Below are 27,020 nucleotides of genomic sequence, written 5' to 3'. Positions count from 1 at the left end.
GGCCGCCTTCACAAGCTACTGTCAGCGGATACCACACTCACACTGCAGAAGGCCATCTCTGTGAGCCAGTCATTCATGACCTCAACCTGCGATTCTAGGCAGATGACTCACCATCAGGACCCAAGCCCGGCTGGTACTGTGCACGGAGTGGTGCCTTTTAGAGGCTGAAGTCTAGAGCGCGAACCCTCTCAAGGAAGAGAGAACAGACCCCCGAGTCCCTTAACTCAGAGTCCGCCGCGGGGGGCTAATCGAGTATCTCCATGCTGGCTTTGCGGAGAGAATCACAGGGCTCACCAGTGCCGTTTTAAAGACTGTATGCAAAGGCTGCAGCACAAAGGGCCACCTCCAGCGAATGTGTAAGAGAAATATGATTCTATGTCGATGAAGAGTCGACACATGGCCATGAATCCAGCGTGGATTATGAATCGATAGGCGGAGAGGCAGCCCAATCCCACGGGGGCGGTACATAGCATGTTTACCTGCACCACCGAGTGTTCCCTGCTGAAGATGGGAGTTGTTCCAGTCTTCATGGAAGTGGACAAGGGCGTGAGCCAGTCAGTGATGAATCAAGGAGCCTTTGAGAGGCTATGGGACAATCAAGCTGAGTGGCCCGAGTTGGTCCCAGTTCAGGCAAAGCTGCGCACCTACACCGATGAAATCATCCTAGTCGTTGGTAGCGCGAATGTAAAGGTACTCCATGATGGAGCGGTGCACAAGTTACCTCTGGATTGTTGCAGGTGATGGACCAACGCTGCTCGGCAGAAGGTGGATGGAGAAGATCCATTGGAAATGGGAAGATTTCACCCCTCCAGCGATCGAAGCCCTCTGCGCTCAGAGGCAAAGCAAGCCCTCACCTGAGGTTGGATCCGGCACCAAAGAGTAGACCAGCACGGCACCCGAGATACAGACCGCTCAGCACGACTGCGTGGAGATGATCCAGCTGAGACGACCTGAACGCACCTTCCAAGCTCCAGTGGCGGGGCTCCGGAGGAAGAAAATCTGATCCAAAGGCGACTTCCCAGCTTCGGAGACAGAACCCGGGGAGAAGAGGATCACCGCAGTCGACATCGTGGATGGAGGAAAGATGGCGCCCAGATCACGAGGTGAGGCGCCGAAGCCAAAGATGGCCGCGGCCAGACCATGAGGTGCAGCGTTGATGGAGCAGCACGTGGCACCAAACGGAAAAGCAGATTGGGATAAAGAAAGCAAGGCTCTCTTAAAGGAGGCCTGCAACCCACCATAATTAAAGGGACAATTCCACACACTTCAGCAATGTCAGAGGAAAAAAGTATAATTAATCATGTAAAATGTGCAAATGATGATCTGAATTGTATAGATGTAACCTGCGAGGAAACATCGCGCGATTATGTAAAATGTGTAATTGATCTGAACTGTGCACATACAACCAGCGAGAAAAAGTCGCGCGACCGTATTTGGACCCACAGTGTGTCCAGCATAAGTAATGAAAAGTTGTGCGATGCATGGTTTCAACTGCACGCAGCCAATGCAGCCTGTGTCCTGGGGACCAGGGTTATGCACCAGGGAGTGTGGCCACAAGCAGCCGACACACACGAGTTGCAGGGCAACGGCACCGGTATCGATACCATGCCCCTGATCGGTTTCACCTCTCAGGCACCCGATGGCACCAACCGCCATGATCTTGTACGCGCATACTATACTAAGGCGCAGTCCCCTGACCCCATTGCCACCAAGGCCATACCCATAGATATAGGGTCACCCGCCACAGTTCCCCCAAACCAAACGACGCTCAGGCCAGCGAGTCAGCAGTTCCCTGTGCACTGCTAGATGACCGCTCCTCGGGAGCAGTTGTGACCCAGGGCGCAAAGAAAGGACAGGGAGTTCACAGACATCTGTGCACCGGCCTGACGCTAGGGACCATGGCAACAGCCCCGAGAGTAGGCTACACGAGCCAACCAGGTTACCAGTGCCAGCACTGAGCCGCCACCAGACTGCAGAAACACAACCCAGCAGCTCCGGATCTAGCTTGTCTTCACGCACCGGTCACTGCATCGATAAGGCATCTAACGCACTTGTAGCACCACTGAACCACAAAAATAATGCAAAACCCACTTTCCTGAATGTGAATGTACATGAATGCTCGGAGCCCCTGCCATAATCAATGTGGGATGGGGGGGGGGGGGGGGGGAGGGGAGTTGCGGGGGGAGAATGGAATGGTCAGGGACGCACACAAACAGCAACCGCCAGCATGTTACTGCACCAACATGAAGCTACTGCACCAACCACTCACCCAAGAATGAAGTGACCTGCCAAGGGTCAACCAGACAGAGCCCACGTAGAGCTAAGCCCAGAGCACAGTCAATGCAGAGGTGATTTGCACTAAAGGCTCAGGGGAGAGTGATGTCATGTATCCTACATGGCTACTGTTGGTACTAGCACAAGGCGTGCCACCAGAGGGCACAGCAGTGGGAGACATGTAGGTTACCTGTACAGGTATGCCTGGCCTAGTATAAAAGGCAGGCCACCAGGTGTGATCCTCACTCTCGAGTTAACTAATAAAGAACTAAAGTCATTACAGTTCAAGTACAACACATTGCCTTGTGGAGTCATTACTGGAGCATCTAAGGACACTACAATTTGCATGTTTACAAAGTCATCTACATGGCAAATAAGTCTGTTTTGTTCAAAGGGCCGAATGGTCTACTCCTGCACCTATTTTCTGTGTTTCTATGTTCAGGCACATAGTATGAGATATGACTGGAATTTTCTATCAAATCTCCTATGGTATTGCTCATGAAGAGTTTGAAGATAAACTGTATAAACAAATATCCCTGTCAGAATTTGTGATTAAAGAAAGATTTTGTTAAAACACTCAAACTACTGAAGTTCAAAAAAGGGCTCTTAACTTGCTTAAAGCATTTAGAATGAATACTATATATTTGTACATTATAGCCACTGTAAATGTTCAGTAGCCCCATGGTAGAATTCAATACATCATTTGTAATGATTTGAAAGGTAATTTTAAAAAGAAAACCTAAAACCTCTTTTAAAATTGGAGAGTTTTTATTTTGAAAGATGCTTGAACAATTATTATTACATATTTGTATAATACGACCACTTTGTGTTGTAAAGGCCAGCAAGAAGATTGGACTCCCAGGGGGAAAGATTTTCGTGGGGAAGGGGAAGTGGTGGTGGGGTGGGGGTGGGGGGTGGCAGGGAGGAGAGGAGGACAGTGCCAATCCGACAGTCACAAATGGTTTGGGTGAGTAGATCTGGATTCAATCATCTGAGGCCTGGAAACCAGTGGCCGTACCCAGGTTGCATGAGTGCCCTGCAAATCTGGTGGAAAAACATTAAAAATGTTTTTAATATATCCAAAAATTGGTTGGAAAACAAAATATCATAGATGCATATGGTTTGAAGCACAGTGCCATTTAGTGACTGGGGGCCTATAACTAAGTGACTGGTAAATGTTGATGGATTTTTTTCATTGTAAATGTTGATAAAGGATTATTCAAAAACCATGAGACGAAGCAAGAATGTGAACAGGAAATGCATGCCACACAAAAAGACTTGTAATAGAGATGATTGGAGGGCAGGTCCCTGATGGTTCAGTGAGTTAAGACAATCCGTAGCTGATCCATGCAGACGAGGAACGTTTTGTGTTCAATCGTAGTCTATGTTGAGGTGGTTGATTTGAGCTGGAGCAATGTTTCAGCACACCTGTATTGGGGAGGTAAGAATAGGTTGGGTTCCCTCTCCTATCCAGTGAAGTTCGTTCGTCTGCACGTCAGGATTGACTGAAATGTCCCCTTCTGCTGAATGACTTGTACACTGTTCACAGATGAAAAATAGGCACTTTTGAGAGGTACTACAGTACTGATCAACTGGCTCCCATGGAACCATACGCGAGTATAGACTTGATTGTTTGATTTTATGTTAGCTATTCTACTTGGGTTCAGCATTACTGACAAATCCTGTAAGTAGGCCCCACTCTCTTACAAATAGGAATATGTCTTTACCTGGCTAATATCTAAGTAAAGAATAGCAAGACAAGGGCAAACAAAAATTGCTTATCATTGTTATTCAGCTGACTGGAATGTACCGCATGTTACCAAGTGATTCTTTTTGATCAGACAGATTAGGCTAGAAACAAATCATTTATCTGTCTGTCTGTTAAAAGAACTGTAATTTGCAAACTTTACTCCAATCTGGACACGGCTGTTTTTCAAAAAGACTCCAAAGAATAATCGACATTCCCACTCTCAAGACCCATATCTTCACTCCAGACACACATAACCAGCAGGGCACTCAATTTGCATGTTTTGAAATTGTATCACAGTTTGAATCATTGATTTGTGCCAAATACTTTGAATTACATGTGATGGCTGGTAAATAACACACTGTGCAACCAGCTATGAAAGATAGTATCAGATAGATGACTCCTTTTTGTTTGAATGCTGTAACTCATACAGTGTGCACATTAACTTGTTTGTGGTTATGAATTAACTTTAGTAAGTGAGTAGTACATCAAAGAGTATGGTACATAGCTTTTTACAAAAGTCACATAGGCCAATAAAGCGATACCATCTTTATGGGGTTTCTGTTCGAAATTGTTGGTGGTGGAGAAATGCTATGTAACTGGAAGAGTCACTTTCTGTGCGTCAGACTGAGTCAAAATTACATTGTGGAGGAAGTTGCCAGTATGATTTTTCATTTGGTTTGTGTAGGCTAGACAACCTCTTGCAAGGAAACATATTGCTGCCTTTAATCTTCCTGTGATATTGTGCTGACAGTAGCTTAACAATAGTTTCTCTTGTTATGTAAACTAGTACATTTACCACTAGAGCAATTCTGGCTTGTGATTTTGCTGATCTGGCTGATGAGTTTGTGCACTAACAGTAATTATTACACTAATTTGGAGATATTGTGTCCTTTGTCTCTAAAATACAAGTTAGTTATTCAAGAGTATTGATTTAGTACACTGAATTAAAAGAGCATTGCAGCTTAGACTACTGTTTTTCAGGTTATGGTTCTTCTGATTCATATTAACTGTAGAAAATACTGCCAGGAGGAAAACGTGATGAAAGTAGTAAAGGTAACGTAGTGAGCAAAATGTCTTTCGTAAATGTAAACACCGTACTTTACATTGACTAGAAATGTTACAGTTTCAGTGCATAGTGTATCAAAATACAATTTGAAAAATAAAATAAATCTTCAGTCGTTTTCAAATGTTGTCCTTTTGAAATGGTATGTTGACATTTCATTCAAACTTTTTGCACATCTAACGGTGAGTATGAGTTGAATTGTGAGGCAGGTAAAAAATAAAATTGCCTCTTTTTTTTTAAAGGCACTGTTACAATATTTCTGTGCTATCACTGGGTGCCAGTAATGCACAAAGCATATTTTAAATATCTAGTATATTTACAAACTAGTATAGACTGAGAATCCTTTTTGGGGGACACCTGTAATCTGATCTCTGAATTATATTTCTCTTTTAAAAAGTAATTGGAAAATTGCAATATTTAGTGGCAAAACATTTTTAAAATCAAATTTTAGGCAACACGGTGGACATTTCAAGTGCAGGTTAACAGTAAATGTTATGGCAGATGACAGCATTTGATGCTGAACATAATGGGCCAAAAATTGCGTCGGAGTCTTCCGGTGGACACAAGCCTCCGACCACGATGCGCACCTACCTGCAGTCCCTGTACACAAGGAGAATTCAGTTTTGAACTGGCAGAGTCCGGGGCAGCAGCTGATATAAGAACATAAGAAATAGGAACAGGAGTAGGCCACACAGCACCTCAAGCCTGCTCCGCCATTCAATAAGATCATGGCTGATCTGATCATGGACTCAGCTCCACTTCCCCGCCCGCTCCCCATAACCCCCTATCCCCTTATCGTTTAACAAACTGTCTATTTCTGTCTTAAATTTATTCAATGTCCCAGCTTCCACAGCTCTCTGAGGCAGCGAATTCCACAGATTTACAACCCTCAGAGAAGAAATTCTGCCTCATCTCTGTTTTAAATGGACGACCCCTTATTCTAAGATCATGCCCTCTAGTTCTAGTCTCCCCCATCAGTGGGAACATCCTCTCTGCATCCACCTTGTCAAGCCTCCTCAAAATCTTATACGTTTCAATAAGATCACCTCTCATTCTTCTGAATTCCAATGAGTAGAGCCCCAACCTACTCAACCTTTCCTCATGAGTCAACCCCCCTCATCCCCGGAATCAACCTAGTGAACCTTCTCTGAACTGCCTCTTATATATGCAGATTATAGATATACTCTCTGTATAGTCACTATATAGTTGCATAAGATGGAGACTTGTTTACCTGATGTACTATCAATAAGGTTTACACTGTGTATATACTATGCTGGCACCACTAGAGGGTGCAACTGGTGGAGACCGGGGTTTCCTGCCCTAGTGGCAGAGGCTGTAAAAAAGGGTAGCCATCATGCGGCTGCTTCGCTCTGGATTTACGAATAAAGGACCACGGTCACTACAGTTTGAGTACAACACATTGACTCATGGAGTCATTCATAGGTACATTACAGACATAATAGCCTCCAAAGCAAGTATATCCTTTTGTAAATATGGAAACCAAAACTGCACACAGTATTCCAGATATGAACTCACCAATACCTTGTATAGCTGTAACAAGACTTACCTGCTTTTATGCTCCATCCCCTTTGCAATAAAGGCCAAGATACCATTGGCCTTCCTGATCACTTGCTGTACCTGAATACGATCTTTTCTGTTTCATGCACAAGTACCCCCAGGTCCCGTTGTACTGCAGCACTTTGCAATCTTTCTCCATTTAAATAATAACTTGCTCTTTGATTTTTTTTTCTGCCATAGTGCATGATCTCACACTTTCCAACTTTATACTCCACCTGCCAAATTTTTGCCCACTCACTTAACCTGTCTATGTCCTTTTGCAGATTTTTTTTCTCCTCACGCATTGCTTTTCCTCCCATTTTTGTATCGTCAGCAAACTTGGCTACACTACACTCAGTGCCTTCTTCCAAGTCGTTAATATAGGTTGCAAATAGTTGGGGTCCCAGCACTGATCCCTGCGGCACCCCACTAGTTACTGGTTGCCAACCAGAGAATGAACCATTTATCCTGACTCTCTGTTTTCTGTTAGTTAGCCAATCCTCTATCCATGCTAATATATTACCCCCAACCCTGTGAACTTTTATCTTGTGCAGTAACCTTTTATGTAGCACCTTGTCAAATGCCTTCTGGAAGTCCAAATACATCATCATCATCATAGGCAGTCCCTCATATCGAGGATGACTTGCTTCCACGCCAAAAAGGGATGTGTTCACAGGTGTTTAATTGAAGGACCTAATATTCCAGGTCCCGAACTACATCATGAAGGATGGAAGATGCCTGTGCGTGGATTTTTTTTAAACTTGTGGTGGCTGTTGGACACCAACCACCACATGGACTTGACAGAGCTCGGCCTTGGTCCAGTGACGAGGGTTAACCAAGACGACTGGAGACCTGCTCTGCTGCACGGACCTAGTGCGCGCACACATCGCAGTGTGGGCTGGCCCGTGCTGTCCCAGGGCCCTCGGCTCTTCTGGGCCCTGAACTCCCGCCTTTCCTGGGCCCCGGTCACTTCCCTCTACGACTCTTGCCACTCCTTCGCCCCGACCTTGCCACTCTTGCTGTACCTGCCCGCACTGCAGTCAGCTGTCGCCCTCCTGCAGCAGCACGCGCTGCTTTCTGAAGTGGCTTGCCACCACATGTTGCTCCCTCTAATGGCCCCGGCCTGCTGCTGGAAATCAGCTCACCCATCACCCCTGTGCTCGCTGACCTACATTGGCTTCTGAATAAGCAACACCTCGATTTCAAAATTCTCATCCTTATTTTCAAATGCTTCCATGGTCTCTTCCCCCCCCCCCCCCCGGACCCCCTCACTATCTCCTCCAGCCCCACAACCTCCCCGAGATGTCTGCGCTCCTCAAATTCTTCCCTCTTGAGCATCCCTGATTATAATCGCTCAATCATCGTTGGCCGTGCCTTCTGTTGCCAATGCCCCAAGGTCTGGAACTCCCTGCCAAAACCTCTCTCTCCTCCTTCAAGATTTCCCTGTTCGTCATTATTAATTCCCCAAGGAGGAGGATAGGGAGAACTTCACGAGGACAGACGCTGGGCGGGCAGGCGGCAGATATAGGTTAACGCCGAAAAAGTGTCATTGCACTCAGAGGAAGGAGAGATGATATATTTATACAGCGTCTTCAACGTAGTGAAACGTCCCAAGGCGCCTCACAGGAGTATTATGAGATAAAAAATTGGACACAGAGCCACATAAGTAGAAATTAACGCAGGTGACCAAAAGCTTGGACAAAGAGGTAGGTTTTAAGGAGCTCCACACCACTCTTTGGCTGGACCACGTAAAGCACTATCATGTCCTGCTCTCATCTGGCACAGTTGCTCACTATTCCAGAATCATTCTGGAATGTAAAGATAAACCCCGGCTTCTATTCTACACTACTAACCATCCTTTTAAACCCCTCTCCCCGGTCTCTACCCTCATCTTCGACAATAAATGTGAGGAGCTCATGGACTACTTTGTCTCTAAGATTGAGACCATCCGTTTGGCCGCCTTTGCCTCTTCCCTTCCTTCCCTTAGCCCACCGGGCCAAACTTCCTCCAAGGATCCCCCCATGACCACACATCTTTCTCCAGCTCCTCTCCGATCTCCCCTCATGGCCTTTGCGAGCTCATCCTGTCCATGAGACCCACTTCCTGCTCCCCTTGACCCTATTCCCACCAAACTGCTGACCACCCAACTTCCTTTTCTGGCTCCCATGTTAGCTGGAATTGTTAACAGTTCTCTCTACTCAGCTACTGTTCCCTTTTTCCTCAAATCTGCCGGCATTACCACTCTCCTCAAAAAAAAACAACCCTCGATCCCACCGTCCTTGCAAACTACCGCCCCATCTCCAACCTCCCTTTCCTAAGTCCTTGAACGTGTTGTCGCCTCCCAAATCCATGCCCATCTTTCCCGCAATTCCATGTTTGAATCCCGCCAATCAGATTTCCGCGCCTGCCATAGTACCAAAACGATTCTCATCAATGTCACATCGTTTGTGACTGACAAAGGCATCTGTCTCTCTTCGCCCTTCCTGACTTGTCTGCAGTCTTTGAAACGGTTACCGATCTATCCTTCTCCAACGCCTCTCCACCGTCGTCCAGCTAGGTGGGACTGCACTCGCCTGGTTCCATTCTTACCTATCTAATCATAGCCAGAGAATCACCTGCAACGGCTTCTCTTCCCACTCCCGCATCGTTACCGCTAGTGTCCCCCAAGGATCTATCCTTGGTCCCCTCCTATTTCTCATCTACATGATGCTCCTTGGCGGCGACATCCGCAAACACTGCATCAATTTCCACGTGCACGCTACCTCAATACCCCTCCACAGTCTCCAAATTGTCAGACTGCTTGTCCGACATCTAATTCTGGATGAGCAGAAATGTTCTCCCATTGATACACCACATCCGCTGGTTCCCCTTTATCCACCCTGTTCGTTACATCCTCGAAGAACTCCAGCAAATTTGTCAAACATGACTTCCCCTTCATAAATCCATGCTAACTCTACCTGACCCAATTTTGCTTTTCCACATATCCTGTTACTGCTTCTTTAATAATGGACTCCAACATTTTCCCAACCACAGATGTTAGGCTAACTGGTCTATAGTTCCTGCTTTTTGTCTGCCTCCTTTTTTAAATAGGGGCATTACATTTGCAGTTTTCCAATCTGCTGGGACCTCCCCAGAATCCATGGAATTTTGGTAAATTACAACCCCTGCCGCCCCTTCTCTTAAGACTCAAGGATGCATGCCATCAGGCCCAGGGGATTTATCTACCTTTAGTCCCATTATCTTACTGAGTACTGCCTCCTTAGTGATTGTGATTGTGTTAAGTTCCTCTCTACCATAAAGACTGATGCAAAATATTTGTCTCGCTGACCAGGAACACTGCGTGCGTGAAGCCTGTGACTACGTTCGGAGGATAGGTCTTGTGGACAGGACTGTCAAAAAAGTTAATTTGAATAGGCTACGCCCTCGATTTCATTTAACTCCATTGTCTTGTTGTACGGAGCTACCATTACTATGAATGCAAATACTCCCCAAAATAAAAAACACTTTACATAAAGAAAATAAACACCTCACTTATTTTAAAATGAATAGAAATTAAATGAATTTTTATGAGTTTAAAAAACATTGTTTTTAAGTGTTTAAAAATAAACTTGCCTTAATGGACAGAGTTTTTAATATAAAAATTAGTCCTAAAATTTATTTTTTCTCTTTTAAAACTCACACTGGTAAAAGGCCTTGCCCCTGCTTTCACCAGGTCTAAGATTTTTAAGGACATTTGCTGGCCCCCTTAAATAGCCCAACTCTCTGACCGCGGAGGCCCTTTACTTTCGCATTCGTACAATCTGTCAAAAGAAATTGGCAGATCGCAAGTGTTGGGTTTAGGCACATGCACAGTGCGCGTCTAAATCCGGAACTTGCAGGGCCACATCGGGCGCATGCACACATCGTACACACCTGGAGAGGCCGCAATTTATGGCCCATTGAGTTCAGGAGAGGGAAATAATTCTATGTATTTGATATATATTCTTGTGGTTTCAAAAGCAAGGCAGGAGCAAAGTGACCCGATTGTGCCCTGATTTACTTTTTCACACACTGAAATGTTGTTACATGGCATCACAGTACAATGCGATGAGCAAAGCTTCTGGAATGTTGCACATGTTCATTCATCTACATTTCTTCCGCCAATTGGCTTCAAAGACCAAAATACTACATTTATTACATTATAAAAATAATTGCATCTTATATCTATTTTCTAGTACATGTATAAATAGGATAATCCTAACATAGCATTGGACTTGGAGATGCTTCTTGTTCTCAATCTTGTACTATTTGGAAGGCCCGGACCCTTGTTGGGTACCTTGCCCAAAAGGTCATCCTTGGAGGCCAAGGCCAAGCCTATTCTTGCTCAAATTCCTCATGTCTGTAGTTTTCAACAGGAGTTGCTGGATGCCAATCAGAAGTTGAATCCTGGCTAAATTTTCTTTACCCGCCCCCCCCTCCCCCGCCCCCCGTTCTGAGCTCAGATGCTTTGAGGCCGAAAATTCTGGCCTTGCCGGATCCGTACGACATGCGCACAGACCCTGCGAGGCCTCGAAAAAGCTAGTTTTCGGGGCGAGATGTGCATGCACCGAAAACCAGCTTTTCCGATTTGTCAAGCTTTCTCTTGCCAGATCCTCTATTTGCCCAATTCATGCCCAGCGAATGTTCGGAAGGACATTAGCTTGGATGATGTGGAATCTATATGGGTAGAGCTGCAGAATACCAAAGGACAAAAAACGTTAGTGGGAGTTGTGTACAGACCTCCAAACAGTAGTAGTGATGTTGGGGAGGGCATCAAACATGAAATTAGGGGTGCGTGCAATAAAGGTGCAGCAGTTATAATGGGTGACTTTAATATGCACATAGATTGGGTTAACCAAACTGGAAGCAATACGGTAGAGGAGGATTTCCTGGAGTGCATAAGGGATGGTTTTTTAGACCAATATGTCGAGGAACCAACTAGGGGGGAGGCCATCTTAGACTGGGTGTTGTGTAATGAGAGAGGATTAATTAGCAATCTCGTTGTGCGAGGCCCCTTGGGGAAGAGTGACCATAATATGGTGGAATTCTGCATTAGGAAGGAGAATGAAACAGTTAATTCAGAGACCATGGTCCAGAACTTAAAGAAGGGTAACTTTGAAGGTATGAGGCGTGAATTGGCTAGGATAGATTGGCGAATGATACTGAAGGGGTTGACTGTGGATGGGCAATGGCAGACATTTAGAGACCGCATGGATGAACTACAACAATTGTACATTCCTGTCTGTCGTAAAATAAAAAAGGGAAGGTGGCTCAACCGTGGCTATCAAGGGAAATCAGGGATAGCATTAAAGCCAAGGAAGTGGCATACAAGTTGGCCAGAAATAGCAGAGAACCCGGGGACTGGGAGAAATTTAGAACTCAGCAGAGGAGGACAAAGGGTTTGATTAGGGCAGGGAAAATGGAGTACGAGAAGAAGCTTGCAGGAACATTAAGACGGATTGCAAAAGTTTCTATAGATAATGTAAAGAGAAAAAGGTTAGTAAAGACAAACGTAGGTCCCCTGCAGTCAGAATCAGGGGAAGTCATAACGGGGAACAAAGAAATGGCGGACCAATTGAACAAGTACTTTGGTTCGGTATTTCACTGAGGAGGACACAAACAACCTTCCGGATATAAAAGGGGTCGGAGGGTCTAGTAAGGAGGAGGAACTGAGGGAAATCCTTATTAGTCGGGAAATAGTGTTGGGGAAATTGATGGGATTGAAGGCCGATAAATCCCCAGGCCTGATTGGACTGCATCCCAGAGTACTTAAGGAGGTGGCCTTGGAAATAGTGGATGCATTGACAGTCATTTTCCAACATTCCATTGACTCTGGATCAGTTCCTATGGAGTGGAGGGTAGCCAATGTAACCCCACTTTTTAAAAAAGGAGGGAGAGAGAAAACAGGGAATTACAGACCGGTCAGCCTGACATCGGTAGTGGGTAAAATGATGGAATCAATTATTAAGGATGTCATCGCAGTGCATTTGGAAAGAGGTAATATGATAGGTCCAAGTCAGCATGGATTTGTGAAAGGGAAATCATGCTTGACAAATCTTCTGGAATTTTTTGAGGATGTTTCCAGTAGAGTGGACAAGGGAGAACCAGTCGATGTGGTATATTTGGACTTTCAGAAGGCTTTCGACAAGGTCCCACACAAGAGATTAATGTGCAAAGTTAAAGCACATGGGATTGGGGGTAGTGTGCTGACATGGATTGAGAACTGGTTGTCAGACAGGAAGCAAAGAGTAGGAGTAAATGGGGACTTTTCAGAATGGCAGGCAGTGACTAGTGGGGTACCGCAAGGTTCTGTGCTGGGGCCCCAGCTGTTTACACTGTACATTAATGATTTAGACGAGGGGATTAAATGTAGTATCTCCAAATTTGCGGATGACACTAAGTTGGGTGGCAGTGTGAGCTGCAAGGAGGATTCTATGAGGCTGCAGAGCGACTTGGATAGGTTAGGTGAGTGGGCAAATGCATGGCAGATGAAGTATAATGTGGATAAATGTGAGGTTATCCACTTTGGTGGTAAAAACAGAGAGACAGACTATTATCTGAATGGTGACAGATTAGGAAAAGGAGAGGTGCAACGAGACCCGGGTGTCATGGTACATCAGTCATTGAAGGTTGGCATGCAGGTACAGCAGGCGGTTAAGAAAGCAAATGGCATGTTGGCCTTCATAGCGAGGGGATTTGAGTACAAGGGCAGGGAGGTGTTGCTACATTTGTACAGGGCCTTGGTGAGGCCACACCTGGAGTATTGTGTACAGTTTTGGTCTCCTAACCTGAGGAAGGACATTCTTGCTATTGAGGGAGTGCAGCGAAGGTTCACCAGACTGATTCCCGGGATGGCGGGATTGACCTATCAAGAGAGACTGGATCAACTGGGCTTGTATTCACTGGAGTTCAGAAGAATGAGAGGGGACCTCATAGAAACGTTTAAAATTCTGACGGGGTTAGACAGGTTAGATGCAGGAAGAATGTTCCCAATGTTGGGGAAGTCCAGAACCAGGGGACACAGTCTAAGGATAAGGGGGAAGCCATTTAGGACTGAGATGAGGAGGAATTTCTTCACCCAGAGAGTGGTGAACCTGTGGAATTCTCTACCACAGAAAGTTGTTGAGGCCAATTCACTAAATATATTCAAAAAGGAGTTAGATGAAGTCCTTACTACTAGGGGAATCAAGGGGTATGGTGAGAAAGCAGGAATGGGGTACTGAAGTTGCATGTTCAGCCATGAACTCATTGAATGGCGGTGCAGGCTAGAAGGGCCGAATGGCCTACTCCTGCACCTATTTTCTATGTTTCTATGTTTCTAAAAGCAGATGTATAGCTTTTTGCCAGCGTAAGAATTTTAAAACATAAAAATTAAATTTAATCATTTTTATATTAAAAGCCCTGTCCATTAAGTTAAGTTTATTTTAATTCTATGCACGCACGCATACACACACACACAATATTTTTTCTAAAACATTTAATTTCAACTAATTTTAAATATGTGAGGTGTTTTTTTTATTTATTCTGTTTCTTGCTTTAGAAGGTTTTCTCATTGATAGTAATGGGATCTCAGACAAACGGAGATCCCATTTTTATCAATGAGAATACTACGTAGTGATTGGTGGTCTAGGCCCACGTGAATCCAGCATTTCCGTACGTATGGGGAAGTCATCTCCCCGTATGCTGTGCATTGAATGAAGGCCTCTGACCGCAATTGAAGGTACCTCCGTGACCACCAAGTATTTTCACAAAAAATTTTCGGGACGGAGGTGTTCGTCCGAAGGAAGTCTCCGACTGCAATTTTCCCCATGTTTCAACTTCTGCCCAGGAGAGATCAGCTAACTCGTCACAGATTGGGAGCTTGATTAAGAACCTGCTGGTCTGTGTGACTATAATTTTCTTTCTTCACTGGGCCATTGAGGGAGTAACACTGTACCTGTGAAATAAAGCTGTTGGTGCTTGAGTAATCAAGTGATCTTGCTCCATCCACTGCTGTATGTAATGCATTGTTCTGTCCCACCCACTTAGTTCTTTTAGCACACCAGAAAATAACAAATCACCAACCTTTATCTGTTTTCCCACTTGAGACAGTTTCTAACATGTTCCCTAGTTCTCGTACTCAGAGGAGTATGCTTTTAATTAATGAGTTTCTTTGAACTTTATTTAAAGTTTTAAAGTTAATTCTCTGTGGCATCTTCAATAGTAATCACCTCTAGAACTGATTACTGATTTTAAAATTTGTTTTAAGTGCCAGTGGTCCTTCCCAGCGAATTCAATTTCTTGACACTCATGATCGTTGCTTCACTTTTTGAACTGTGATACTTGCTGGATTCTCACCACTGAAGCCTGACTTAATTGACTGGATCATTGGAGGACTATCCTGGCGGCAAGAATATTGAACCTCAATTCCTCTTGGTCTTGGGACCTTGGGATCCAATTCTTTACCTGCTGCTGTCCCTCAATCTGACATCAGTGTGCTTGTAGGAACATCTTTTTGAGCACTGCTGATCAATTGTTCTAGATGGCGTTTGACCACAATACGTCCGGCTTTAGTTATTTTGCTACTCTAATTGTGCTACTGATCAGAATTTTCCATTTACATTTATCTTTTTATAAGAAATAACACCGTAATTTGTGAGTTTGAAGACTATTTGGTTTACACAAAGATAAATCACTAGTGAGTTTATATATGTAGAATTGCTTGGCCTTCTGCCTTGTGCACACATCACTATATTTTTCATTAAGCTATCTAGGTTTAGTTTTCAAGAACTGCCAAGCCCAGTTACATGTCTGCCTCTCATAACCGTGATTTTTTTTACACTTGTAAAATATATTTTGCCCATTTTCCATAGACTTTAGTTGATGTTTGGTGAAGCCTGGTAATAGGACAAATTTGCTGTGTTCTAAATTTGAGCAACGGGTTGTAATGAACACTATTTTCTCATGTGCCAGCTCTTAAGAAATTAGTCTAAGATTGTAATGTTGGCCTTGTCCTTTCCACGGCATTTTGGAATTCAAACGGAAATACTCACTATACTCTTAACAAGTAAATAAATAGTCATTTGTTTCATTTAAAAAAAAATATCAAAGTTGCATAAATCCTTTTTAACAGTGTCCTTAATTTTGTAGAGAACATTGTATTTATTTTGAATACACAGGAAGTGGCTTACAGGGCTGGGGAATCACTCCCTTGTTTGAGGAAACCTTGTGCACAAGGTTGCGCTATGGGCATTGGTTGAGATTTAATAGTGTTAGAAGAGTTTTCAGAATATTGTGTTTTAGTACTCCAGGAAGTGTATGTTAAAAGTTCTGTAATCAAGTGAAATCTGCTGTATTAATTTTGCACTTTTACTTTTAGTGAAAGTTACTTTTAATAAACCTGAATTATGCTTTAAAGCCCAAGTCATGAAATCTGATGTATTTATTCTTTTTTATGCATCCCTGATTATAAATCCCTGTTATGCATCCCTGATTATAATCGCTCAATCATTGGTGAACAAACCTTCTGTTGCTTAGGCCCTAAGCGCTGGAATTCCCTGCCTAAACCTCTCCGGCTCTCTTCCCCTCCTCCTTCCTTCAAGATGCTCTTTAAAACCTATCTCTGTGACCACCTGCCCTAATTTCTCCTTATGTGGTTCAGTGTCAAATTTTTATCTCAATACTCCTGTGAAGCGCCTTGAGATGTTTCACTACATTAAAGGCACAATATAAATACAACTTCTTGTACAATAACAAAGTTTCCATTTGACACCAGACAATGTTAAACTAGCAGATATTGCATGTATAAAGCAAGGTGTGGTTTGTAGGAAGGGAAGGGCTCACTTCGGCATGAGAGAATACCACTTTGGTTATATCCTCTGGATTCTAGAGGGAAAAGATTCTTGTCATTTCGAAAGAATGACAAAGAAGGAAGATTACACACCTACTGTCTTCTTAGTCAAACTTGGGTGTTGCTGCCATTTATTGCCCATTCATTAGTTGCTCTTGAGTAGGGGGTTGTGAACCAGTAGATGAGGCTGAGGGGGAAGATCCCGGGCCAGCAGCAGGTCACCATAATTCTGTCGAGCAGGAAGATGCACTATTACTCCTTTCAGCTGCAAGAAAGTACAAGCGTAAATGTTTTTGTGGCCATTTCCCAAGTGCCCAACAGAAGTCCCCCTTTAAGGACCATAGCTTTGTCCGCCCAGCATCAGTATTCATGCATGGAGCCTGTGCAATGCGTGCATCCCCTATGTATCCGTTAATATTGCAATCGGGAGGGGGGTCCTTTCCATGCCATCAGGACTCTGATTTGCATGGGTGAGAAGATGTTAACCACCTGTTTCAGGCAGGCAGTGCTTCCACCCAGGGGTGTACACTTTGCAAAATGGCAACAACCAGAGCGTTAACGGAACAATAAGTATGCCAACCCCAGCTTGAGGCCTTTACTACCCCATTAACACCAGTTTCGCGAGTTAAAATCAACTCCAACATCACTAAGACAGAATAAGTCATTTACCTTGTAACTATTTGTGGGAAGTTGCTATGCACAATTAGCTGCCATGTTTCTCTACATTTCAACAGTGACTAATATCCAAAAGTTTTAATTAGTTGTGGAGTGCTTTGTGATGTCCTGAAGTTATCAAAAGTGTTACATAAATGTATGTTTCTTTTCTATACATGTAGAAATCAATTTAATCAGAAAGCGGCACTGATTGACGTTATAGTCCAATGTAGCGGTGTTTGGTGGTAAAAGAAGAATCAGCAGCTTGGTGAGATAAATTGGGACCTAGGTAAGTGTATCATATCCATTCATAACATATTACATAACACCATGTATTTGATTACCGATTGTAATCAACACTAAAATTCTTGTTGCCAAATAATTTAGGCAAAATTTGGAGTTCAATGTTGAAAATCAAAATGTTCCAATTCCACAAAGATAATGTGATTTAAATTAAATACTTCAATTTTACTGTGATTGACAAGAATGAGCAAATAATTAAAATTCCCAATTATTTTGAGTCCTATGCAATGTTCCCTCCTGAGCGTGCAGTAATGGGAAAGGTCCCGCATGGGCTGCTCACCGGATTCTCCATTGTTAATACCGCGCATGTAGTAAAAGAAACAGCGCAGAACAAAGCGCAGCTTACAGGGATTACTGGTCCAATGTTCCTGATGATTTCCCGACAAGTGGAAGATCTGCTTCCAGCCTTCTGCCAGCATTTAAATATTAATATTTGCACTGTATGTTGCTGGAAGCACCAGTACCCAACTTAGGATGCGGTTTTGCTCCCTGCTACTAAAGAAAACAGTGCTTGTCCTGCATAAAAAATGTTATTAGCATGTATAGCAACAGAAATATCATGCTAATGAATAAACATATACAGATCTAATGATAGAATTCTGAGAACCTCCGGGTTGCTCTGAGTCCCTCATTGTTCCCCTCAGTTTGAATGTCTGATGGCAACAAGAATTAAAAAATAAAAACACATGGATTAAAGTATGTTTTGAACATGATTATGTAGGACAGAGCACTTTTTAAAAAAAAAAAAAAATTATTGTTGAGATGTGGATGACATTGGCATAGCCACATTTATTGCCCATCCCTAGTTGCTACGGTGGTGGTGGTTTGCCTTGAACCACTGACGTGCTTGTTGTAATGGTGTTGCAATAATCGCATTAGGTAGGAAATTCCTGGATTTTGATGCAGTGACAATGAAGGAACAGTGATGGATGCAAAGTCAGGATGGCTTGTGACTTGGAGGGGATTCTGGAGATGATGGTGTTTCCGTGTTGGCCTTTTCAGTGGTAAATGTCATGAGGCTGGGTGGTGCTGTGTAATGAACACGTTTTCTCCTGATTTAAATATTCTTCAATATGCTCTGAATTCCAAAATGTGTTTCATCCTTGAAATGCACTCTAAGCTAGTTTTTTAAAATCTAATTGTAGTTGAGTGGAGTTTGTCAGGCAGGTTTTATTCTGTGTGTTTTTATGGTGTCATGGAGGACCATGATAATAGCTAAACTCTGACTATGCAGGAAGTAAACTGCTGAAGTATTTTGAGGTTGGTCTCTTTGGTTGGAAGCCTCAGTGGGTGGAGAGTTATATAAATCAGGAAGGCTCCAGGTTTGAACTTTAGTCTGTGATGGGTTGGCTGATCCGAATCAGTGTGGTGATAAAAAGAAAAGGACTTGCATTTATATAGTTCCTGAGCCACCGACACCATCCCTCACCACTGTCTGAAATTGAACCAGGCTGTTCGCAACCCGTTCTATTTGACGGAGTTCAGCCTCCGACCCCAAATCCTCTTCGTCACCGAGACCACCTACTTCCACCCCGGTAGCATCACCTGTCTCAGCCCCTGCCTCAGCCCAACTGCTGCTGAAACTCTCATCCATGCCTTTGTTACCTCCAGACTCAACTATTCCAATGCTCTCCTGGCCGGCCTCTCGCCTACCACCCTCTGTAAACTTGAGCTCGTCCTAAACTCTGCTGTCCATATCTGAACCTGCATCAAGACCTGTTCACCCATCACCCCTATGGTTGCTGCCCTACATTGGCTCCAGGTCCAGCAACACCTCGATTTTTTTTAAATTCTCATTTTGTATTTAACCCTCCTCCAATTCTGGCCTCTTGTGTATATCCTATTTCCTTTACTCCACCATTGGCAGCTGTGCCTACGACTTCCTCGGCCCTGAGCTCTGGAATTCCCTTCCTAAATCTCTCCCTCTCCTCCCTCATTTAAGGCGCTCCTTAAAACCTACCTCTTTGACCAAGCTTTTGGTCATCTGTCCAAATATCTCCATGTAGCTCAGTATCAAATTTTGTCTGATAATGCTCCTGTGAAGCACCTTGAGACATTTTACTACATTAAAGGTGCTATACAAATGCAAGTTGTTGTAATGATTGGCACTGCTGGGGATAGTTCAACACCCAGTTCAAAGATTGTGTCTGAGTTAGCAAGTGTCACCAATGTATTTGTAAGGTAGATTAAATCAGCAGAAATGCAAATCTAGGTTGATGAGATGGACTCTGACGAAGGAGACGTGATGCTTTGGGCATTCAAGACATGCAGTGAGGTGCAGGATTCATGCATAGACTAAACTCTCACCGTGTGAATGTCTTGGGGTAACAGAAGAAGAGAAGTGACACAGATAAAAGTAACATTAATAAGGTTGGAAAGAGTAGAGCAATATGAGAAACTTAAGCAAAATACTGTGGATGCTGGAAATCTGAAATAAAAACAGAAAATGCTGAAATACTCAGCGGGTCAGGCAGCATCTGTGGAGAGAGAAACAGAGTTAACGTTTCAGGATGATGACCTTTCATCAGAACTGGAAAAATTTAAGAGATATAACAAATTTTAAGCAAGTACAGAGGTGGGGGCAGGGAGCAAAGAACAAAAGGGAACGTTCCTGATAGGGTGGTAGGCAGGAGAGATTAAATGACAATCGGGGTGATGGTACAAGGCAAAGGAGATGGTAACGGAACAAGTAAAGAAAGAAAAGATGGGTCTAGGGGAGGTGTAAATGGGAATATCAATCAGCAATAGCTGCCGTCTGAAAAAATGGCGGGGGTGGAGGGGGGAAAAGAGGTTAGGATTTGAAGTTGCTGAACTCGATATTGAGTCTAGAAGGCTGTCCAGCACCGAATAGAAAGATGGGGTGCTGTTCTTCAAGCTTATATTGAGCTTCATTGGAAGTGTGGGAGGCCGAGGACAGAAGAGTCAGAGTGGGAGTGAGGCAGAGAATTAAAATAACCGGAAGCTTGGGTGTCAAGCTTGCGGACTGAACGGAGATGTTCTGGAAACCGGTCCCCAATCTGCATTTGGTCTCCCCAATCTAGAGGAGACCAAATCGTCGTACAATAACTACATACATGTATATTTGAAAGCTCCAGTGTTTAATTCATTTCTCTCGTTGCACATTTGCACTTATTTGCATATAGGAAAATATGCACCTAAAATGTTTATTTGTAGGGGAGAGCACAATACTAAAATCATTAACACATCCATCAAGAAACATAATTATATTTGCCTCAGAATGGCTTCAATTTGAATACAAAATGTAAAGTTAAAAATGTAAAAAGTCCCAATGTTCTGCCCTGTTTGTAAGCTGGAGTACACCAGCTTTTAGTGTGATGTAATGGTGAATGAAAATAGCACATTTTTCACCCATTGTTGACAACTCTACATTCCATATCAATATCATTAGTTTGAAATGCCAATTTTAAACTATAGCATTTACAGTTGAGGGGCAACAGAGAAGGAAAAATGGCAACTTCTTTGTCATTTATGGAACTTTGCAGCAAAGCAGGATGCCATTCGGCACATTGTGCTTGTATGGATTCTCTGAAAGAGCTATCCACTTAGCCCCATTTCTCCCTTCCATGAAAGTTGCAGGTTTGCGGTTGTGAAGGTGTTTTGTTTTTGTCTCTCTCCGTTTTTAAATATAAACTGACAACTGTTTGTGAAACAATGTTTTACTGGAACAAGTGGGAATTACATTACGAGCTACTTTCTTGGACTGACATCAAACTGACGCACCCTTATAACAGTGGAATATTGTGGCTCACCAAATTTTTAGTGTTTTGCATAATTACTGACAAGGCAGTGTTGCCAGCTGGGACAGATTTTCATTACCTGTATTAACCTGCTTTTAAATGAAGAGTCTTTACTTTGCTGGATTATGAACACATTTCTGATCTCGTTCGGCTTGGTTATATTTTCGAGTTTGAAAAAGGTTGGTCTCTTATGTTGGTGTCCAATTTCTTGTGATTAACCCAATTTAATCTGAAATGACAGATTGAACACAATGGGTTTAATATTTTTCGGTGTAGTTATTTTTGGTGCAAGACAAAAGTGTGGCAATTGATAAAATTATGAATAAAAGCAGAAAATGTTGGAAATACTCAGCAGGTCAGGCAGCATATGTGCCTGGCCTGCTGAGTGTTTCCAGCATCTTCTGTTTTTATTTTAGATTCCAGCATCCGCAGTATTTCGCTATTGAGTAAAATTAGGAAGTCTCGTGTAGTTTTCAGGATAAAATTGAAGGATATTTAACGGGGAGTGTATCATGGTGAAAGCTGCGAAATGCATAACCAAGAATGAATACACTTGTACTAATTACTTCTGACTTGCAGTGCTCCAGATTATTGAACTTGAGTAGTAGTTAATAGATTACAGGCTGGAGAGGAACTATTGGGCTAGACATTCTGTAACTTAACTACAGTTAGCCAAAGAGAGGACCTGAGAAATGTTAACGGGAAGAGATGGGAGCCAGGAGGTAGCTAATCAATGTAAGAGCGCAACCGAGCGGAACCTCCTTCTCTGTCTCAGATGTGAGCTGGTTGAAGATCAGTCTCTGCGGAGGATGCACCTGAAGCAAAGGAGAAGGTTGGTGGAGATTGAGAACTATGTGGAGCAGAGGTCCATTCCAGCACAAAATCTAGGCTGGCACTCCAGTGCGGTACTGAGGGAGTGTTGAAAGGAATTTGTTCACACAGTGGGATATAAGAATATGAAACACTTGATCACAAATAGCTCTTGTGTAAATTACAAATTTAATGGAGAATTAGATGAACATTGGAAAAAACATGTTGAAGGGTATGGGGAAACAGCAGGGAAATGGGATTAGAATAGATTGTTCTGGGGAGGGAATAAAAGTAATAATTTGTTTTAAAACAGTGTTTCATGGTAAAGAAATTGGATTCCGTTGAATAAAGATGCCTTTGATGTTTGTATTAAAGCTTATTGCAGCAACTTAGGTAGGCATAAGCGATCCCAAGGCACTATTTTTAAAAAGAGCAGGGAGGTTCTCCCAGTGTCCCTGCCAACATTTATTCCTCAACCAATATCACTCAAGATTATCGATCATTTATCTCACTGCTGTTTGTTGAACCTTGCTTGGCTGCTGTTTCCCTACATTACAGCAGTACCTACAATTCCATAGTACTTAATTGATTGTGAAGTCCTTTTGGACATCCTGAGGTTATGAAAAGCGCAATATCAATACAAGCTCTTTGTGCTTTCTCGCTCATGGCCTCCCCCTCCCCTTCTCGCTCACATGACCCCATCCCCATCCCTTTTATATCTGCTGATTGTCGTTTTTCACTTATTCATACCATTTTGCATATCTTTTATAGTTCCATCAGCTGAGAGTATTTCCCATGTTATCAACAGCTTTGGGTAGTTTTAGTGACCATAGTTTCAAAGCTGTGTGGGCTGAGACAATAATCTTCACTCATTGAGTGATTTGTGATCTGAGTATTAGCCATGGCTGCGTGGTGGCATACCACTGCAAGGTACAGCGCGAACTGGTGCAGGAAGGCGATGGCAGCGAAGAGGGACGTCATCAATGTCTAGCTCGGTGATTGGAGCGTGGGCAGGTACAGCAGGAGCGGCGAGATCGGGGCAAAGGAGCAGCGAGAGATTGTAGAGCGACGTGATCGGAGCCCAGGAGAGGTGCGAGTTTGGGGCCAGGGGCAGTACGGGCCAGCCCACACTGCGATATGTGTGCACACGAGGCCCGTGCAGCAGAGCAGGTCTCCAGTCGTCTTGGTTAATCCTTGCCACTGGACCAAGACCTAGCTCTGTCAAGCCCGTGTGGTGGCTGGTGTGCAACGGCCACCCCACATTAAAAAAATCCACACACGGGCATCTTCCACCCTTCAATATGCAGTTCGGGACCTGGAATATTAGGTTCTTCATTGAAACACCTGTGAACTCATCCTTTTTTGGCGTGGAAGCAAGTCATCCTCGTTATGAGGGACTGCCTATGATGATGATGATGATGATGATATGATGATTTGCCAACATTTTATTGAAGGACTGCATAGCATAGTGGGTTGGCGTACAGATTAAATCCAGCCAAACTAGTGAGATAGAAATCTCCTCTGTCTGCCAACCACAAAAAATGTGATGCATTCAACCCAGTTCCGACTGAACAAAGATCTGCACAGTCCTGGCAATCTCATTCAGAGACCATGAAGAGGATAATCAACCTGTCATGTTGGTGGTGTAGGGGAAATTTTACTCTTTGGCAATGCTATATGTGGCTTAATGTTTCTAATGTTGACATTGAGTACGAAAGGTTGTGCTCCATTCCCCAGTGTTTGCCAAAACTGAGGCCACAGAATTTTTTTTATAGTTTACAGAAACAGCAATAACAGTTTTCTAAATTCTCACGTTTATTCAATTGTGTTGTCGTTATTGACCACCTATGAACAGATCAATTCACCCAACTTTTGAAATTCTGATTGGCTCATCCATAAGTTCTAAATTACGTAACTTTTGATTGGCCCAATCAATCAATCAATCAAACTTTTAATTGAGGTTTTGGTGTTTGGTATTTTTTTTTAATGTATTCGTTCCTGGGATGTGGGCATCACTGGCAAGGCCAGCATTTATTGCCCATCCCTAATTGCCCTCGAGAAAGTGGTGTTGAGCCACCTTGAGTAGCGGTTTGGTATAACTGAGTGGCTTGCTGGGCTATTTCAGAGGGCAGATAAAAGTCAAGCATATTGCTATGGGTCTGGAGTTACATATAGGCCAGACCGGGTAAGGGCGGCAGATTTCCTTCCCTAAAGGACATGAGTGAACCAGATGGGTTTTTACAATAATCCGATAGTTTCACGGTCACCATTACTGATACGAGATTTATTTATTTAACTGAATTTAAATTCCCCCAGTTGCCGTGGTGGGATTTGAATTCATGTCTCTAGATTAATCTAGTCCAGTAACATAACCACTATGCTACTGTTCCCCAGGAATGTGTCTATAGTTGAGTAGTGCTTTTATTTTACCCAGAAATTAAATTTTCACTCCACCTCATTTTACTAGCCGATCTTCTGAAATATTATCCATGGGTAGTCTGCTGTCTGGAGCACAATTGTGAGGTTCAACTACTAATATAGGGCTTAATTTTCCCCAAAGCATTTACTTGAAGAGTTACGCCCAATTTTTTGGGAGGCCTAAGTATGGCAAAAAAAATTTGATGTTTCCTCGTTGGATTTCTTCATTTTGGCGTGGTGTAACCCGACCATTAGTTTTGAGGGTGGAGTCTTGATCTGCGCCAAAAAGATTGGGCTGCCATGGTAACCAGGGACACGATGCGAGCTGAGGCTGCAAAGTGAACCATATAGCCAGCTCCCAACACATTAAAAGAATTGAAAAACACATAGCAACAACTTACCTTCAACCCCTCCCAAATGGCTTGCTGGTCCGGTCCCATTCTCGGTCCCCATTTTTTTCTTTCGCTCTTTCTTTCTTTCGCTCTTTCTTTCTTTCGCTCTTTCTTTCTTTCGCTCTTTCTTTCTTTCGCTCTTTCTTTCTTTCGCTCTTTCTCTCTTTTTCTCTCTCTCTGAACTTGGGACCAGACAGCCCAGCCTGCTCCAAATAAACAGTGCAAATCATTGGGGACAATTGAGCCCATAGAGTTGTAGTTAAACTGCCCTATTCCTTTTAAGGCCACTGCTTATGTATTCCCTGGGAGGAAATGGCCTAAATAGATACATCTTGAGGTGAGATGGAAGCTAATTACTAAGAGAGGTTGCTGTCGAATACTTGTGATTCCTATCTCCCACCCTTGAGAAACCAGATTTTCAAATACGAAAAATGAGCAGCAAATCACTGGCCACTTTTCTTTTTTTTTTAAATACTTTCAAGTCTGGAAAATGGATGCTAGAAGCAAGAGCTTTGTATAAAAGAAGTGGAAAGGTGTTTGATAAATATATATATTTATTTATAATATATATATATATACTGGTTGATATTCTGTGGCATTGCTCACAGGAAGTTGGAGGATATGGTGTTTTACGAAGGAAGTGCTTCTGTGATAATGATAAGTGAGCAGATGTGTTACTTGGGAGAAGGGTGCTGGGTTTATAAAGGGACAGCCTTCTGTGCAAGTGTTATTGGACAAGTTTCCAAAGATTATTGACGATTTATGGCTAACTTTAATTTCTGCTAATTATTGAAATATTTATTATTTTTTTAATCTGTACCTAGTCAATTGGCAAAGGAAACAATATGATCATAAAGAAATGAGAAACATTTTGAGGTGGCTGGTTCCTGATAGGTGAAGCCATCACAACCAGTCTAGTGACAGTTGTGTATTGGAACATATTAGCATAGTTAACAGAACAGCCAATCAGAATGATGGTACACAGTAGCAACAATTTGCGTTTATATAGTGTCTGGGACTGGGAGAAATTTAGAACTCAGCAGAGGAGGACAAAGGGTTTGATTAGGGCAGGGAAAATAGAGTACGAGAGAAAGCTTGCAGGAAACATTAAAATGGACTGCAAAAGTTTCTATAGGTATGTAAAGAGAAAAAGGTTAGCAAAGACAAACGTAGGTCCACTGCAGTCAGAATCAGGGGAAGTCATAACGGGGAACAAAGAAATGGCAGACCAATTGAACAAGTACTTTGGTTCGGTATTCACTAAGGAGGACACCAACAAACTTCCGGATATAAAAGGGGTCATAGGGTCTAGTAAGGAGGAGGAACTGAGGGAAATCTTTATTAGTCGGGAAATTGTGTTGGTGAAATTGATGGGATTGAAGGCCGATAAATCTCCAGGGCCTGATGGACTGCATCCCAGAGTACTTAAGGAGATGGCCTTGGAAATAGCGGATGCATTGACAGTCATTTTCCAACATTCCATTGACTCTGGATCAGTTCCTATCGAGTGGAGGGTAGCCAATGTAACCCCAATTTTTTAAAAAAGGAGGGAGAGAGAAAACAGGGAATTATAGACCGGTCAGCCTGACCTCAGTAGTGGGTAAAATGATGGAATCAATTATTAAGGATGTCATAGCAGTGCATTTGGAAAATGGTGACATGATAGGTCCAAGTCAGCATGGATTTGTGAAAGGGAAATCATGCTTGACAAATCTTCTGGAAATTTTTGAGAATGTTTCCAGTAAAGTGGACAAGGGAGAACCAGTTGATGTGGTATATTTGGACTTTCAGAAGGCTTTCGACAAGGTCCCACACAAGAGATTAATGTGCAAAGTTAAAGCACATGGGATTGGGGGTAGTGTGCTGAAGTGGATCGAGAACTGGTTGTCAGACAGGAAGCAAAGAGTAGGAGTAAATGGGTACTTTTCAGAATGGCAGGCAGTGACTAGTGGGGTACCGCAAGGTTCTGTGCTGGGGCCCCCGCTGTTTACACTGTACATTAATGATTTAGACGAGGGGATTAAATGTAGTATCTCCAAATTTGCGGATGACACTAAGTTGGGTGGCATTGTGAGCTGCGAGGAGGATGCTATGAGGCTGCAGAGTGACTTGGATAGGTTAGGTGAGTGGGCAAATGCATGGCAGATGAAGTATAATGTGGATAAATGTGAGGTTATCCACTTTGGTGGTAAAA

The 27,020-nt window shown here is 43.2% G+C and overlaps 1 protein-coding gene across 5 annotated transcripts in view; it reads left to right on the top strand.

The window, feature by feature from the left end:
• LOC139233791 (signal transducer and activator of transcription 5B-like) overlaps positions 1 to 27,020 on the top strand; it is a 183,008-nt gene that overhangs the window by 98,905 nt on the left and 57,083 nt on the right. For 3 of the 5 annotated variants that reach the window (XM_070864320.1, XM_070864319.1, XM_070864324.1), the window contains one exon: positions 17,328 to 17,434. The exons of the other annotated variants lie outside the window; for them this stretch is intronic. The gene's annotated coding sequence lies outside the window, so the exon portion shown is untranslated. The remainder of the gene's footprint in view (positions 1 to 17,327; positions 17,435 to 27,020) is intronic. 5 annotated transcript variants of the gene reach the window in all.

This window comes from Pristiophorus japonicus, chromosome 21 (genome assembly GCF_044704955.1).
Source record: "Pristiophorus japonicus isolate sPriJap1 chromosome 21, sPriJap1.hap1, whole genome shotgun sequence".
Taxonomy (NCBI): Eukaryota; Metazoa; Chordata; class Chondrichthyes; family Pristiophoridae; genus Pristiophorus; species Pristiophorus japonicus.
Note: the sequence above shows the minus strand (reverse complement) of the source record. Positions and strands in the feature narration are given on the sequence as shown.